Source organism: Rhamphochromis sp. 'chilingali', assembly GCF_963969265.1.
Source record: "Rhamphochromis sp. 'chilingali' genome assembly, chromosome: 15".
In the NCBI taxonomy this organism is placed as follows: Eukaryota; Metazoa; Chordata; class Actinopteri; order Cichliformes; family Cichlidae; genus Rhamphochromis; species Rhamphochromis sp. 'chilingali'.
This window is the reverse complement of record NC_137942.1, coordinates 32536198-32548949: the sequence shown is the minus strand read 5'-3', so window position 1 is coordinate 32548949 and position 12752 is coordinate 32536198. Positions and strand designations below refer to the sequence as shown.

Here is a 12752-nt window from a genome sequence, read left to right as displayed (position 1 = left end):
CTGTGTGAACAAGTGTGCAAATACGCGTTTTGTTCGAACGATTCTCTGTTGAGATTGTTTTTATTTTTGTTAAAACTGCTCGGGAAATGTGAGGGATTACTGAATAACACACCAGCTCATGCAACTGAAATCCCTCAGGTAAAAAACGATTACAGGGATTCTGTTCAGCGGTTTCACGCAGAATGCTGATGTACTCTGGAGCTGCCTGTGAATGACAAAATAGTGAGAAACCCCCGAGATCTGTCAACACAACAAATGGTTTTCCTGCAACTGTGGTGTGATGGACATAGTTTTCTATTGATTCAGGCTTATGTAGGCACTTCAGACAAAAATATTGACAAAATGGCAAGTGCTATTGGTTTCCTACTTCAGTGCTACTTATTACCCATACTTCTGGTAATCCCAAGCAGTTGAGTGCCTGCTTGTTGGAGTTATTTCCTATTGGAGTCAATGTGGCTGCGACAAGGAGTTTTTCTTTCCCCTGTTTTGGCAGCAAACTGGATCAGATTTGGATAATGAGGTAAATAAGATGCACAGATAATAAAAACAAATCTCATATCTACTCTTCAGCCAATCAGCTGGCGATGGGGGGCATCATCACATGACCTTTGGATGAACTCATACACAGCACACAGTCTGCTAAACATATTAGGCTAAATGAACAATACATCAAACATGCTGAAGTATACCAATTCTCACGAGTGTGGAAAAAAAGTCAAAGTCTTATCATAATGAAGTCAATTTGCAGTTGTACAGCATGTAAAATCTTCTCCAGCTTGTGCAGAAAGCACCCTGCTGATATTTGGCATTCATGAAAACGCTTCAAAGGCATTACCAGCTTCCAGCGAATGACTGTAAAGCTTCATCTAATTTATGTCCAATGTGAGAAAACCCAGATGGATTTTAATCAGTCTTCTTTGGTAAAGCTATACGTGGTGAAAGGTGCAAATGAAAAATGTAAATGAATCAAAATTTCAATCTAAATGAGAGTCATGCAAAATGGCTACAGGGAAACGATCAGAGTATAAACAAATCACACCATCAAGCTGATCTCCAAGTTTGTTTTACATTTCTTTAGTTTTGTGAGTAAAGACAGATTATTTCAGACTAAAATAATTCAGCATCTTTGACATTTATATATTTGTACAACAAATTCAAAGATAACCGGCTTTAACTCTCTCTCCCGGAAACACAACATGTAACAGCCTCCCCTGTTCCCGTTCTGATACCTCAGTATTTGTCAATAAAGTTGTGGTTTGTTGACCATTACTCATAGTTTCTGGATTTTTCCAAGGGTGGCTGCATAGGCAGAGACCAGCCTCACTAATTTCTAACGGCTGATACAAACCCAGTCATGTTGTACTATGAGCAGGTCTGAAATATGACAGCAACTGTTTAGCTCAGAAATCAGCTTCTGGGGTTACTCATAGTAGGCTTTCAAGGGGTAATGAGTTAAACCCCATCAAAACCAGTAAACAAAATGAGAAATATAGCCACAATTACAAAGCCCCGTCCATGCCGGCATACAAATTTTATATGTCACATACACAGTACAACATATAGTGAAATGCTTGTGTCCTGAACTGCGGACAGGCTGCAGACATACAGGCTCCATTCCAGGGCTGTTTTGTTTTTTTGCATGGGGGGGGTCTAGCCAGGACCCTTACTGGATACCAGGTGGGAATCGAACTTGCGATCCTCGCTCCAGAGGCGTGTAGTTTTATCCAGCCGCATGATGCAATATATAACTCTGCAGCAGCTGCACTTAACAGACAATGAATTCTGTCTTTGCTTCACTGTGGATCAACTAAAAGTATAGAAAGCCGAGACGGTCAGAGGGCAGTTTAAGTTGTGTGCAGGATGTGCCCCCATTAGCAGGCCATTATAGGTGGAGGCTGGGCAGCATGGGTGAAGACAAAGAATCTGAAGAAGCTGTAAAAAGGAGCACCTGACAAGCTTCATGACGTACTCTGTGAGTAATGGGTTTTTTTAATGTAAAAAAAAACAAAAAAACTCTTGCAGTGAGCACTTTGTGTGGAAATGAATGAACTCTTTGACATCCAGGTAGTTAAAGGTAGTTCTAAGGTAGTTACCATGACCATTAGAGAGCGCAGCCGTCTGCATATGTGGTGACCTTCAAAGGTTTTTGAAACATGTGCCTGAGAGTAAAGTAGGCCATGCTTTTATTTCTCCACACTTGGTAAAACACAAAAAAATGTCATTATGAATGTGCAGTAGCACCTGTTCTTTGATATAGGCTGAAGTATTTCTGTCACTGGGTCAGGGTCTGAATCCTCACAACCAAAATACGCAACACTAAAGGACACTGGAGGTTGAGAGCAGAATAAATCTTACAGTCTGTGTTTATAGATGACAAATTTGAAACTACCATCTGTCAGCATCATAAACAGTGTAGAACTAATTGTACTGTGTTTCTGTAGTATAGGTTTCTTAAATATATAGACCAACTTGTTATTGATCTAGCTTTCTGAGTAAGCTTGGACTGATATCTGATCCAAATGTCCCTACAAATAACATTTTTGCTGTTATGTTACAAAAGAAAAACTTGCAGACAGTTTCCTTAACTAATCAGCAAGAAAGGTCCGTCTATCCTGTACCTTTGGTTTGATTGAGCTCAGGATGCAAAAGACTGTCACAGCTTTAAAAGCATTCACAGAAGCCTTGCTGCTCCCCCTGATGTGCCTCACTCCCTACTGTGAGAGGTGCAGGCAGCTGGGCCCCACCTACTTTGAATACAAACACCAGTAATTCTTATTGTAAACTGTTTCAAATACAGCAAGTCATTTGGTGAAAAGTCTTATTATAACTTATACTACACACTGATCAGGCGATCAGGTGAATGGAATAACAGTGATTATCTCTTCGTTGAAGCACCTGTTAGTGGGTGGGATGTATTAAGTGAACATTTTGTCCTCAGACTTGACGTGTTAGAAGGAGAACAAATGGCAAAGTATGCAGATTTGTGCGAGTCGGGCCAGATTGTGATGACTAGGCAACTGGGTCAAAGCATCTCCAAATCTGCAGGTCTTGTGGGGTATTCCCACTCTGCGTTGGTCAGTATTTATCAAAAGTGGCACAGTGGTGAACCAGCAACAGGGTCATGGTGGAGCAAAGGCTGGCCTCTGTGGTCCAATCCAACAGACGAGTTAGGCTTCAGACTACACAGCACATCAGAGTTTGTTGTGTATGGGGTTGCGTAGCCGTAGACCAGTCAGGGTGTCCATGCTGACTACTGCTCGCCACTGAGAGCACCAAAAATGGGCACATGAGCATCACAACTGGACCACGGAGCAATGAGGGAAGATGGCTTTGTCTGATTGAACACTCTTGCTAACATCTTGGTGCCAGATACCACAGGACACCTTCACAGATCTGGTGGAGTCCATGCCTTGGAGGTCAGAGCTGGTCTGGCAGCAAAAGGGTGACCGACACGACATTAGGCAGGTGGTCATAATGTTATCAGGGTATATTTAAATTGAGGCCTACTCTGTTCTGTGCTGGGGCCTTGCTCACCCTGTCTACTGCTTTCAATGCATGCAAACAAAACCAAAAAGAAACAACCAACACCATCACACACACTTTATATGTCAACTGTGGCTTTGCTTGATATTTATAAATGTACTTGACTGTGGTGCTTCCCTGTTCAGCCAGTCCAACTGTGCCTTAAAGGGGAAGAGTTCCAAACCACATCTGCATGACCACAGTGCAGCAGGTTCTGCATAAAGCATGAGCCACACAGCTGGGTTGCTGTTACAAGGTGGTGAGTGAGCGTTTTCAAGGCCAACCCTAATTACATTTGACTCCTGAATAACGCTGGCACATCAGTTGGTTGAGATTTTGGTTGCTTGTGAGGAAATTAGGATAATGAGAAGGCAGGAAGGGCTGAACGTGTGTTGTAAATGTGCATCATGGGGGACTCAGTGGTGTGAAAATGATTTGAGGCTATGTGAGAACTAAAATTAGAAATCACATCAACTACACAGTATGTCAGATCACAATATGTCCTGTTGTGGGGAATCGCATCAGAGAACATCTGGCTGAGTGTTGCTGCTGCACTGCTCTCTGTGCTTTGCCTTCCCCACAGTCAGGGGCGGAGCGTGGGGGTGGCTTACTGGGCTTAAGCCCGGGTCTTTTTGTCAGAAGCCCGGGGTCTTTTGGGGTGTAATTTTTTCATAGTTAGATGCCTGGCTGACAACTGTATAAAACAAAAAGTGCAAGCAATATTCGAAGCACATAGTGCACACTGTGGGAATTTACGACTGTGCGTGAATCCCCCCTGATATTGGTATGATCCGAGCTCAGACACTAAGCGACTGAGCAAGAGGGCGGGGCAGCTGCTACCTGTGAGTACGCTGTTGAAGAAACGGAGCCAGCCATAAGGAGAGCTTAAGTTTGACCAGGTACCAAAGCAAATCATTCATACCGTACAAATAATGTAAATATGACGGTGCATCACGAAAGATTGATATGAAACTGATCACTTGACCAATATTATTTTACTTGCTGTTCAAGTGAATCAACAAATGGCGAAATGAAAAGCCGAACAAATGCTATTGTTTTTAGAGAGTCTTAGCTTACATGTGTTTATTTCATATTTTCAGTTCTTACCCTCCCCGACTAAATCGGTTTCAGTTATGTACTGAAACATAAGAATGGACATTAGAGGGTTCTTTCAAAGAAAAAACTCAGGTAAATGTTATTTTATATATTATGCTTTGTATGTTGTTCAGTATATTTCTATGCAAAACAAGAGGGATTTCAGTACACAGCAGGATATTCACATTTGTAACCAGATATTTACATACACTTTAGGGAGAAAACATAAAACATTTTTACTGTACAACATCAATTTAGAGTAAACTTTTGTTTTAGATAAATATTGAAATATCTTTTGAATTAGTTAAATGTCAGAATAAAGAGAGACAGAGCTGTCTATTTTTTATCACTTTGATCAAATTTAGGAGTACATATACACTAAGTTTATTGTTAATTAATAAGAAAACTGCAGACGATTCCATTCTGAGCTGAAGAAGCTTCTGATAGGTTAGTAGAGTCCATGTGAGTAAACTGGTGGCACAGCTGTGGATGCATATAAGGCAAAACACAGAGCCTGTTTCTGTGACATGGGAAAATCAAGAGATGTCAACCAAAACACCAGGAAAAGAACTGTGGAGCTCCATAAATGTGGCTCAGTTTGAATACAATTTGGTGCCATTTGCAATTAAGAAATACAGATAGTTTCTCTCTTTACTCTTAAAGTTAACAAATATGTTTTTATATTTATCAATCTAAAAAAATAAACATTTAGTCTGATTTGATGTTACAATTAAAAAAGTGTTTGTGTTTTGATCTGAAGAGTTTGTAAATATCTGGTTTCAACTGTATATTTGATGATTGTCAGCACAAAGAGAGAGAGGAACAGAGAGGGAGATGGAGAATGAGGACAGAACAGAGATGAACAAGAGCAGGTGAGACACATGTTAGTCAAATGGTTGTTTACCAAAAGTATCACCGTATCACAGGTCCTCATGTATCTCGTACCTAGTGTTTCTTTTTAGGTTTGCTATTTTTCAAATTCTACATTTAAGTTATGCAGGCTTTTTTGCGCAACAAGGCTAAATAATTATATAAACTTTTCTCAATCTAAATAGTGGACTTTTCTTAGAATTAAAAAAACAAGTGTAGTGCAGGTATATGATGATTTTTAGTACTACTATCATCTAGTTCTGATTCTGTAGTCCTGATTTTGAACTGTTGTAGTCCTGTTTTAATTCAGGATCAGTTCTGGGTCTGGTTGAATTGGGGTTTAGTCCCTGTGTTTTGATACAGCCCCGACTTTGTTCTGCCTCGCTGCTTAATTAAAAAACTAGTTTAAGGTGTCCTGCATATGTGATATATATTTTTCCCTCTGTGAAGTCATTCTTTTTTGAAACTCAAAACAGAGCCTGTTAATCTTTCAGTCATTTCTAACACCACCCCCCCCCCCAAAAAAAAAAAAAAAAAAAAATCCCACATGCGTACTACCCTTTAGGGCTAAGCCCCGGGTGTTTCAAATGTCTGGCTCCGCCTCTGCCCACAGTCACTCAGCAGAGCTAACGAGGAGGTACAAGAGCAGGCGGAAATTTACAGCACACAGAGAAAGATAAGGAATCCATACTGTGTAGACTCTAACAGTTTGATTACCTTCAACCTTTATATTATTGTATGAGTTGTGTTGCACTGCAAAACACCTTTCCTCTTATCACAATTACAGTCTCTCTTCCTTTTTATCACACCTTAAAAAAAAAGTTAATATACAGATTTGAGAGTTTATTCTTGTTTAGCAGACATTCACTTTTTAAAGAAAACCTATGATGCTTATTTGCCAAAAAAGCTACAGTGTATGCAGACAAGCTAATGTAACAAATGTAACAAAGACTTTTTTGGGGGGAACCAAATGAAAAGCAGCTGAGTTTGATTTTGCTTTGTATGTTAACACTGCAACACGAGCATGCTCTTTATGCTGCAGCAGATTCTGTCCTCATTATTGCAGAAAAGAAAAAATCTCCCAAACACTAAAAAGGCAAAGAATCTCACAAAAAAGCACATCTCACAATCTAATTAAAAAGTTCTCTCTGAGACCTTTCAGTGGCAGAAACGTTTCTCAGTTGTAGTCTGAACATGCTCAGCCCTCTGCCCTGAAGGCGTCACAGGGCAGAGCTGACCAAAAAACCCTGAGTTCACTTACAGGTTCTGCTGGAAACCACCAATCATAGCAGCAGCCTGTGTCACAGATACAGGCGACATAAAAAGAGCTGCTGACAATTATGTGTTTTATTTAAACGTTCTTTAACCTGCTTTTCCTTAGTTTTATGCAATTTCACTCCTGAGCCTGGGCTCTGCAGCATACATAGTAGGAATGACTTTAACATCCAGGTGCACGGTTTGAGAACATCTTTAACATTATAAAGAAAACACTTCAACAAAATTACAGAACAGCACTGTGTTGGTGCAATTACTGGCACACAAAGTATGAGTAATTAAACCACCTGCATGAATTTGAGTGAACGGTTCAGCTATGAAGACGAAATAACAGATAACCCACCTGGTGCAATGGAGGGGGAGGCCGGCTTTCTTCACCAACATATTTACTGGAAAACATCATGTGGCAAAGCGTCTTCCTTCACAGAAACTCTGGGGGAAAAAAAAGAAAAAAATGCGTTAAACAGAAATATTTCAAGATGATTATTTCTATTAACAAATATTATACAACACCAGTCTTTATGCTTACATTTATATAGGACTGAATCACAATAACAGTCACCTCCAAGGTGCTTTTTACTGTAAGGTAAAGACCCTAAAATAATATAGACAATAATACTGTCGCCAAGTAAGTACTTGGTGACAGTAGGAAGGAAAAACTCCCTTTAACAGTAAGAAACCTCGAGCAGAACCAGGCTCGGAGCGGGGCAGGTAACTAGTTTGGCCAGCTTAGTCTTCTTTGTTTCAGTATTTCCAGATGGCTTGCTTGTCATTTCTGAGGCTAGCAGGAGAAAAACTCTTCGCTCGTGAAGTTCTAATATTCTTTGCATGTTCTTCGGGTAAATTACCTACCATAAAATGCACAATAATGATCAATAATAAGAGAAGCACATACAGGGATGTCCCCTCTGCTGGCACTGACACTCCCGCTTTGCACCAGCCTGTTTTGTTTTTACCACCACGCATGTGTTAATGAATTAGAATCATTCAAAACAAACAGGAAATCTGAATACAACCTGCATGCTTCCAACCTTCCAATGCATACTTGTCTATATAAGGAACAACATTTACCTTGAGGTGAAGTGGCGAAAGCAGTGAGTATGTTGCAAGTTCAATTGTTCTTAATAACAACTTAGCATGTCCAGTGTTCCCAATCAGCAAAGACAAACCATAAGGCAGGAAGAAGACGCCAAAATGCACCAAACATCAGACAGATGAGTCCGTCCACAACACGAGGACAGTCAATGATATTTTGCAGCATGGTTTGAATTACTTGCAGTGAAGAAATCCTGATCTTTCAAGAGTTAAAATATTTGGTGTCTGGGACCCCGTAAACCCACGCTGGGTAGAATACACCGTCAGTCTTTTCACAGACTAGTTTAAAGTTGTGCTACACATGCATAGAGATATAAAAACCTTATTATTAGCTTACAGTATTATGTTTAATGCTATGTAGGCCAGTAACAGACAGCTAGTGTCAAGTTACAAAAAGCAGTGAGGCTTAAATACTTTCAGTTTGACGTTTTCTTATGTGAAACTGAGCCGTTTGATTATAATTTGGATTTTTTTAAATCACTGAATTTACCAGAAAGCACTGCCTCTAATTAAGTTTTAATTAAGTTTCATTAAATTTCTGTGACTCTGGAGAAAATATAGGTCACCACTGTGTGTGTGTGTACACGATTAACTAAGCTGTTTTTGTTTAAAATGGAGAAAAAAAGCCTGATCCATTGATCATCTGGATGTTAACACTCTTTATTACAGGTTGTGCCTCAAGCCAGATAACATGGCTCTGATATCAGGGAGCATTACCAGCCACCTTAACACTTTTCTCCTGAGTCTTCCCTTTGAATAGCTGCTGCCGGCGTCGAGCCAAAGTGCTTAATGAAAGCGGAAAAACACATTGAATCTACAAACGGGTGAACTGGCAGCAGCTCAATATATTGCATAGGTGAGAAGACGTGCAAAGCTGCTGGCCTATGGCAATTCCTGAACTATAAAGACAGCACTGTCAGGCTGAACAGCCAGACTGTTAAAATACTACAACACACTCCTTTTAGTGTATAATAACTGAGTAAGATCAATGTAAGAACTGGTGGACAGATGGAACCAAGCACAGCAATGACTCTATGAATGATCTTTGAATAGAGCTGAAATAATTAGTGACCCTAAAATATCCATCAGTGTTCCTATGGTGCAGCCGATAACATTCACTAAATCCTCCCTCTCTCTCTCTCTCTCTCTCTCTCTCTCTCTCTCGTTGTGTCTCTGATATTGAAAACACCAAACTTCCTGAAAAATATTCTTTCAAGACTCACAGTGTGAACTTTACTGTATAGGACTGCTCAAACCCTCAGAGGGAGGAGCAAAGGCCTCAGAGAGTCTTGTACTGTTGATCTAATCCCTGGGCAACTTCCTGTTGTGGCCACTCCTGACACCATTCTTTGTTCCAGAGAGTGAATGTGGGCGTGTGCATGTGGCACAAAAGACAAAAGCCGGTTATAAAATCTCTCTCATCTCACTAAGATTTTGTCTTTCTTCTCTCCCCTGAAAGAATACAAAGCCCTTGAGAGCTGCAACTGCAAGAACTGTGCTGCAACAGATCCAAGGATGGAGGGAGAAGACTGATCACAGAAACAGGCCAATCAGAGCAGTTCAAAGGGGAACAGAACCGCACTGGTGATCGGGACTGTCACATGACAACTGGACGATGAAATGAATGACTGACAAAAATGCCCCCGTCTGACCAATCACTGTGTAACAGCAAATGTGGAAACACACGGACAAGATGCATGATTTCCCCGAGGCTTCAGGTGATTAAAGTGAGCAAAATATTAGGTGTGGCACAAAAGCAGACAAACATTTGTCGTGTTCAGCTCCTTCGTGGCTATCGGTGTTGAAAGATTTAATCATAATTGACCTTATTAAGATCAGATGGTGGCGTGCTAAATTATAAGCCAAAACTAGCACGTTCAACCATTAGCTGGATCCATGTTTGCTAATCAGTACAAGGCAACACACTAAATAGTAGAATTGTGTTCAGTACCTCGTAGCAAACCATGTTTGTGTCAGAAAATTACAAAACAAACCCCCAAAAAAGCTTCAAAAGGCAGCATCACAGCAAACACGGTTAAGAGATAAAACTTAGCAGACAGAACTGTTTTGTTCTTCTACAAAACCATAAAAATGTACTTTGATGTAAAGATTTAATATTGGCACTGACTCACTCATGGAGCCAGTCACCAGTGGCCATTACAGGAAGTTAAATCTTCTTTAGCACTACCATAATAAATAGGTAATTGTAACACAGTCTGAACAAAGTACTATTTATAAAAGCTGAAGCCTTAAATATAAAGGGTCGTTCTTGAAAAATCTTAAAAATCTTTGGTGCAGGACAACCAAGGATGAAGGTTTCTACTCTGAGTCTTTAATAACCTTTAACTGTTTTCTATAGTTCCAAATTAACAAGTGAAAACTATTTAGGAAAGAATCGTTTTCTTACTGGGGCGCACTCTGGCGTCAGTTTGTGTTTCAACAAACTATTGTGTGATTGCTATGTGACAGGTTCTGATTTCCAAGCTAAGCTAATCCAATAACTCACTACACACCTCTCTGTGCTGACAAAACTGGGTGGTTGTAAACCAAGTAAACACCAATAAAGATTAAATCAAGGTTCAGCCATTTTTATTTGGGAGCAATTCACCTGGGTGCCAAATACTGTAACATCGGGAAAGAGTATCCATAACTAACAATAAGTCCCTTTTTTAAGGTTTGTGTTAAACAACCCAGCTTCATACTACTAGCACCTAGTTTCATTTATTTATGTGTTTCATTACAATAGGCAAAAAGGTGGGCTGTGCTCACATTTTTCCACAGCTAACACCACTGGTACTCAACTCACGGTGAATAGCACTGGTATAGAAACTCCAGTTAGAGAGAGTTTCCTCAAACAAAGGTCCAGACTATCATAAAGGCCAACGTGCATTTCATTTCAGTGCAGTATATTTTGTATCAGTATCTTTATGGAGTCAACAACTGGTTGTCAAGCACAAACAATAAAGCAACAACAGTGGGTGTTTGTAGCTTCTGTTAAACAGAAGCTGCAGGTTCCTGCTTTAACAGAAAAGTATGACTCCAAAGAAAGCTGTGGAAAAGCTTTCTTTCTTTTCAATAATCACCAGAGTCTGTGTGTGAACACCCACAGAACACAACGAGAACATTACAGCTATTTTTGTAAAAGGTGCGCTCACACTAACAAGTGCTTACAGTTCTTATATCATAGGACAAAACTGAAGACTTCAAATCCTCCATCCATCCATTCGCTTCCACTTATCCTTTTCAGGGTCACGTGGGGCGCTGGAGCCTATCCCAGCTGTATTAGGGCGAGAGGTAAGGTACACCCTGGGCTGGTCGCCAATCTGTCGTGGGGCTAACTCATAGACGGAGACAACCAGTCTTGCTCACATTCACTCCTGCATTCACACCTATGGGCAATTTAGAGTTTCCAATTAACCTTTCCCCACTAACTGCATGTCTTTGGACTGTGGGAGGAAGCTGGAGTACCCGGGGAGAACCCACCCAAACACGGGGAGAACATGAAGACTCCACACAGAAAGACCCTGTTTTTGACTTCTTAATGCATTTCAAGTCCAAGCAGAGCTGGACCAAACACATCTCCACACTTTGTAAGGCCTCTTTGACCAAAACGCAGAGCAACGCCGTGTTGCAGTCCACAATTAGCAACCTCAACTCACCCAAGATGACTTGGGCGGAGCTGAACCACAGGGTTTAAGAAAAGCACTCATCGAGAGCTCAGACTAAATGGGAACTGTTGGGAAAGAATTCCAAGGTAATGACATGTTAAATTTATTATCCTGGGAGAACCCGGTAAGGCTCAAAGGTGAAACTGCTCTACTTAGAAGGCTCCAAGTCAACACAAACATGCCTTCTTTGTATACACACTTTGTGTACTACATTTCATATTTATCATTGTAAAGTCTTCACTGCTGTTTTACCAAAAAAAAATGCTTTGAATAAACTTGTGTCCAAACTTTGGACTGTAAATGCACCAGTCAATCAGTCAGGATTTAAGATTAGCAGATTTATCAGTGTTACTGTACAAGCTGGTAAATAAGCAACAACAGCTGCAGTACAAAATGCCAAACTAGGATTGATGAAGTTTAGAAAAATGTTTCCACACAGATTTTTACTTGCGCTGCTGCCCAGGTATGATAATGGCTGCCAAAGTTTATTTGGCAGCCCCTTTTTCCCCTTTATCCTTCCAAGAGAACGAAGCCATCTGCAGTATGTTAGTGTTTCCCTTCAACAGGTTTGTATGAGAAAGTTAAGCTGGAGGTTTATATGGTTTCTTATATGAGGGATTGTCATGTTACACTCCTTTCTCTGAATACAAAAACAGCTTACATGTGAATGCTGCTCCATTACAGCAAGGAACATAATCACATTTATTCTGGTCTATATTCAATTCAGTTGTTTTAAATAATTACTTATTAACATTATTTTTATAAACATCACAGAGTAAAAATTAATAAATCGGCCCGAGTTTTGCCTTAATCGTGTGTCGTGCATGGTGAAGTATACGTGGGATAACGAGACGCGATTAACACCTCACGACCAGCAATCGTATGGTTGCAAGAAAATCAAACCTGTTTGAAATCCTGTCGCCTGTCGTGAGGGTGTCAACGCAACCTCTCACACTGCGCACGCGCAAACACAAGAATGAAAGTGAAAAAGAGAGCAGCACTGCAGCGTGTGATCTGGACACAAGCGATGGAGGCACAACTTGTAGAACTTTGGCAATTTCATCCGAGCCTTTTCGATGTGGCCTCACAAAATGATCACGACCACAACAACCGTGAAAATAGTTGGATGGACATTGCTGCTCAATCACAGCTGCCTGGTCAATGTTTTCGTTAGCAATTTAGCAAAGCTGATGGTGGTGGTGTGTCTGTGTGAGTGAAAGACAGAGA

At 40.5% G+C, this 12752-nt stretch overlaps 1 protein-coding gene across 3 annotated transcripts in view; it reads right to left on the bottom strand.

Moving 5' to 3' along the window:
* LOC308410886 (thyroid hormone receptor alpha) overlaps nucleotides 1-12752 on the bottom strand; it is a 116513-nt gene that overhangs the window by 97294 nt on the left and 6467 nt on the right. For all 3 annotated transcript variants that reach the window (XM_080904544.1, XM_080904545.1, XM_080904546.1), the window contains exon 2: nucleotides 7106-7194. The gene's annotated coding sequence lies outside the window, so the exon portion shown is untranslated. The remainder of the gene's footprint in view (nucleotides 1-7105; nucleotides 7195-12752) is intronic.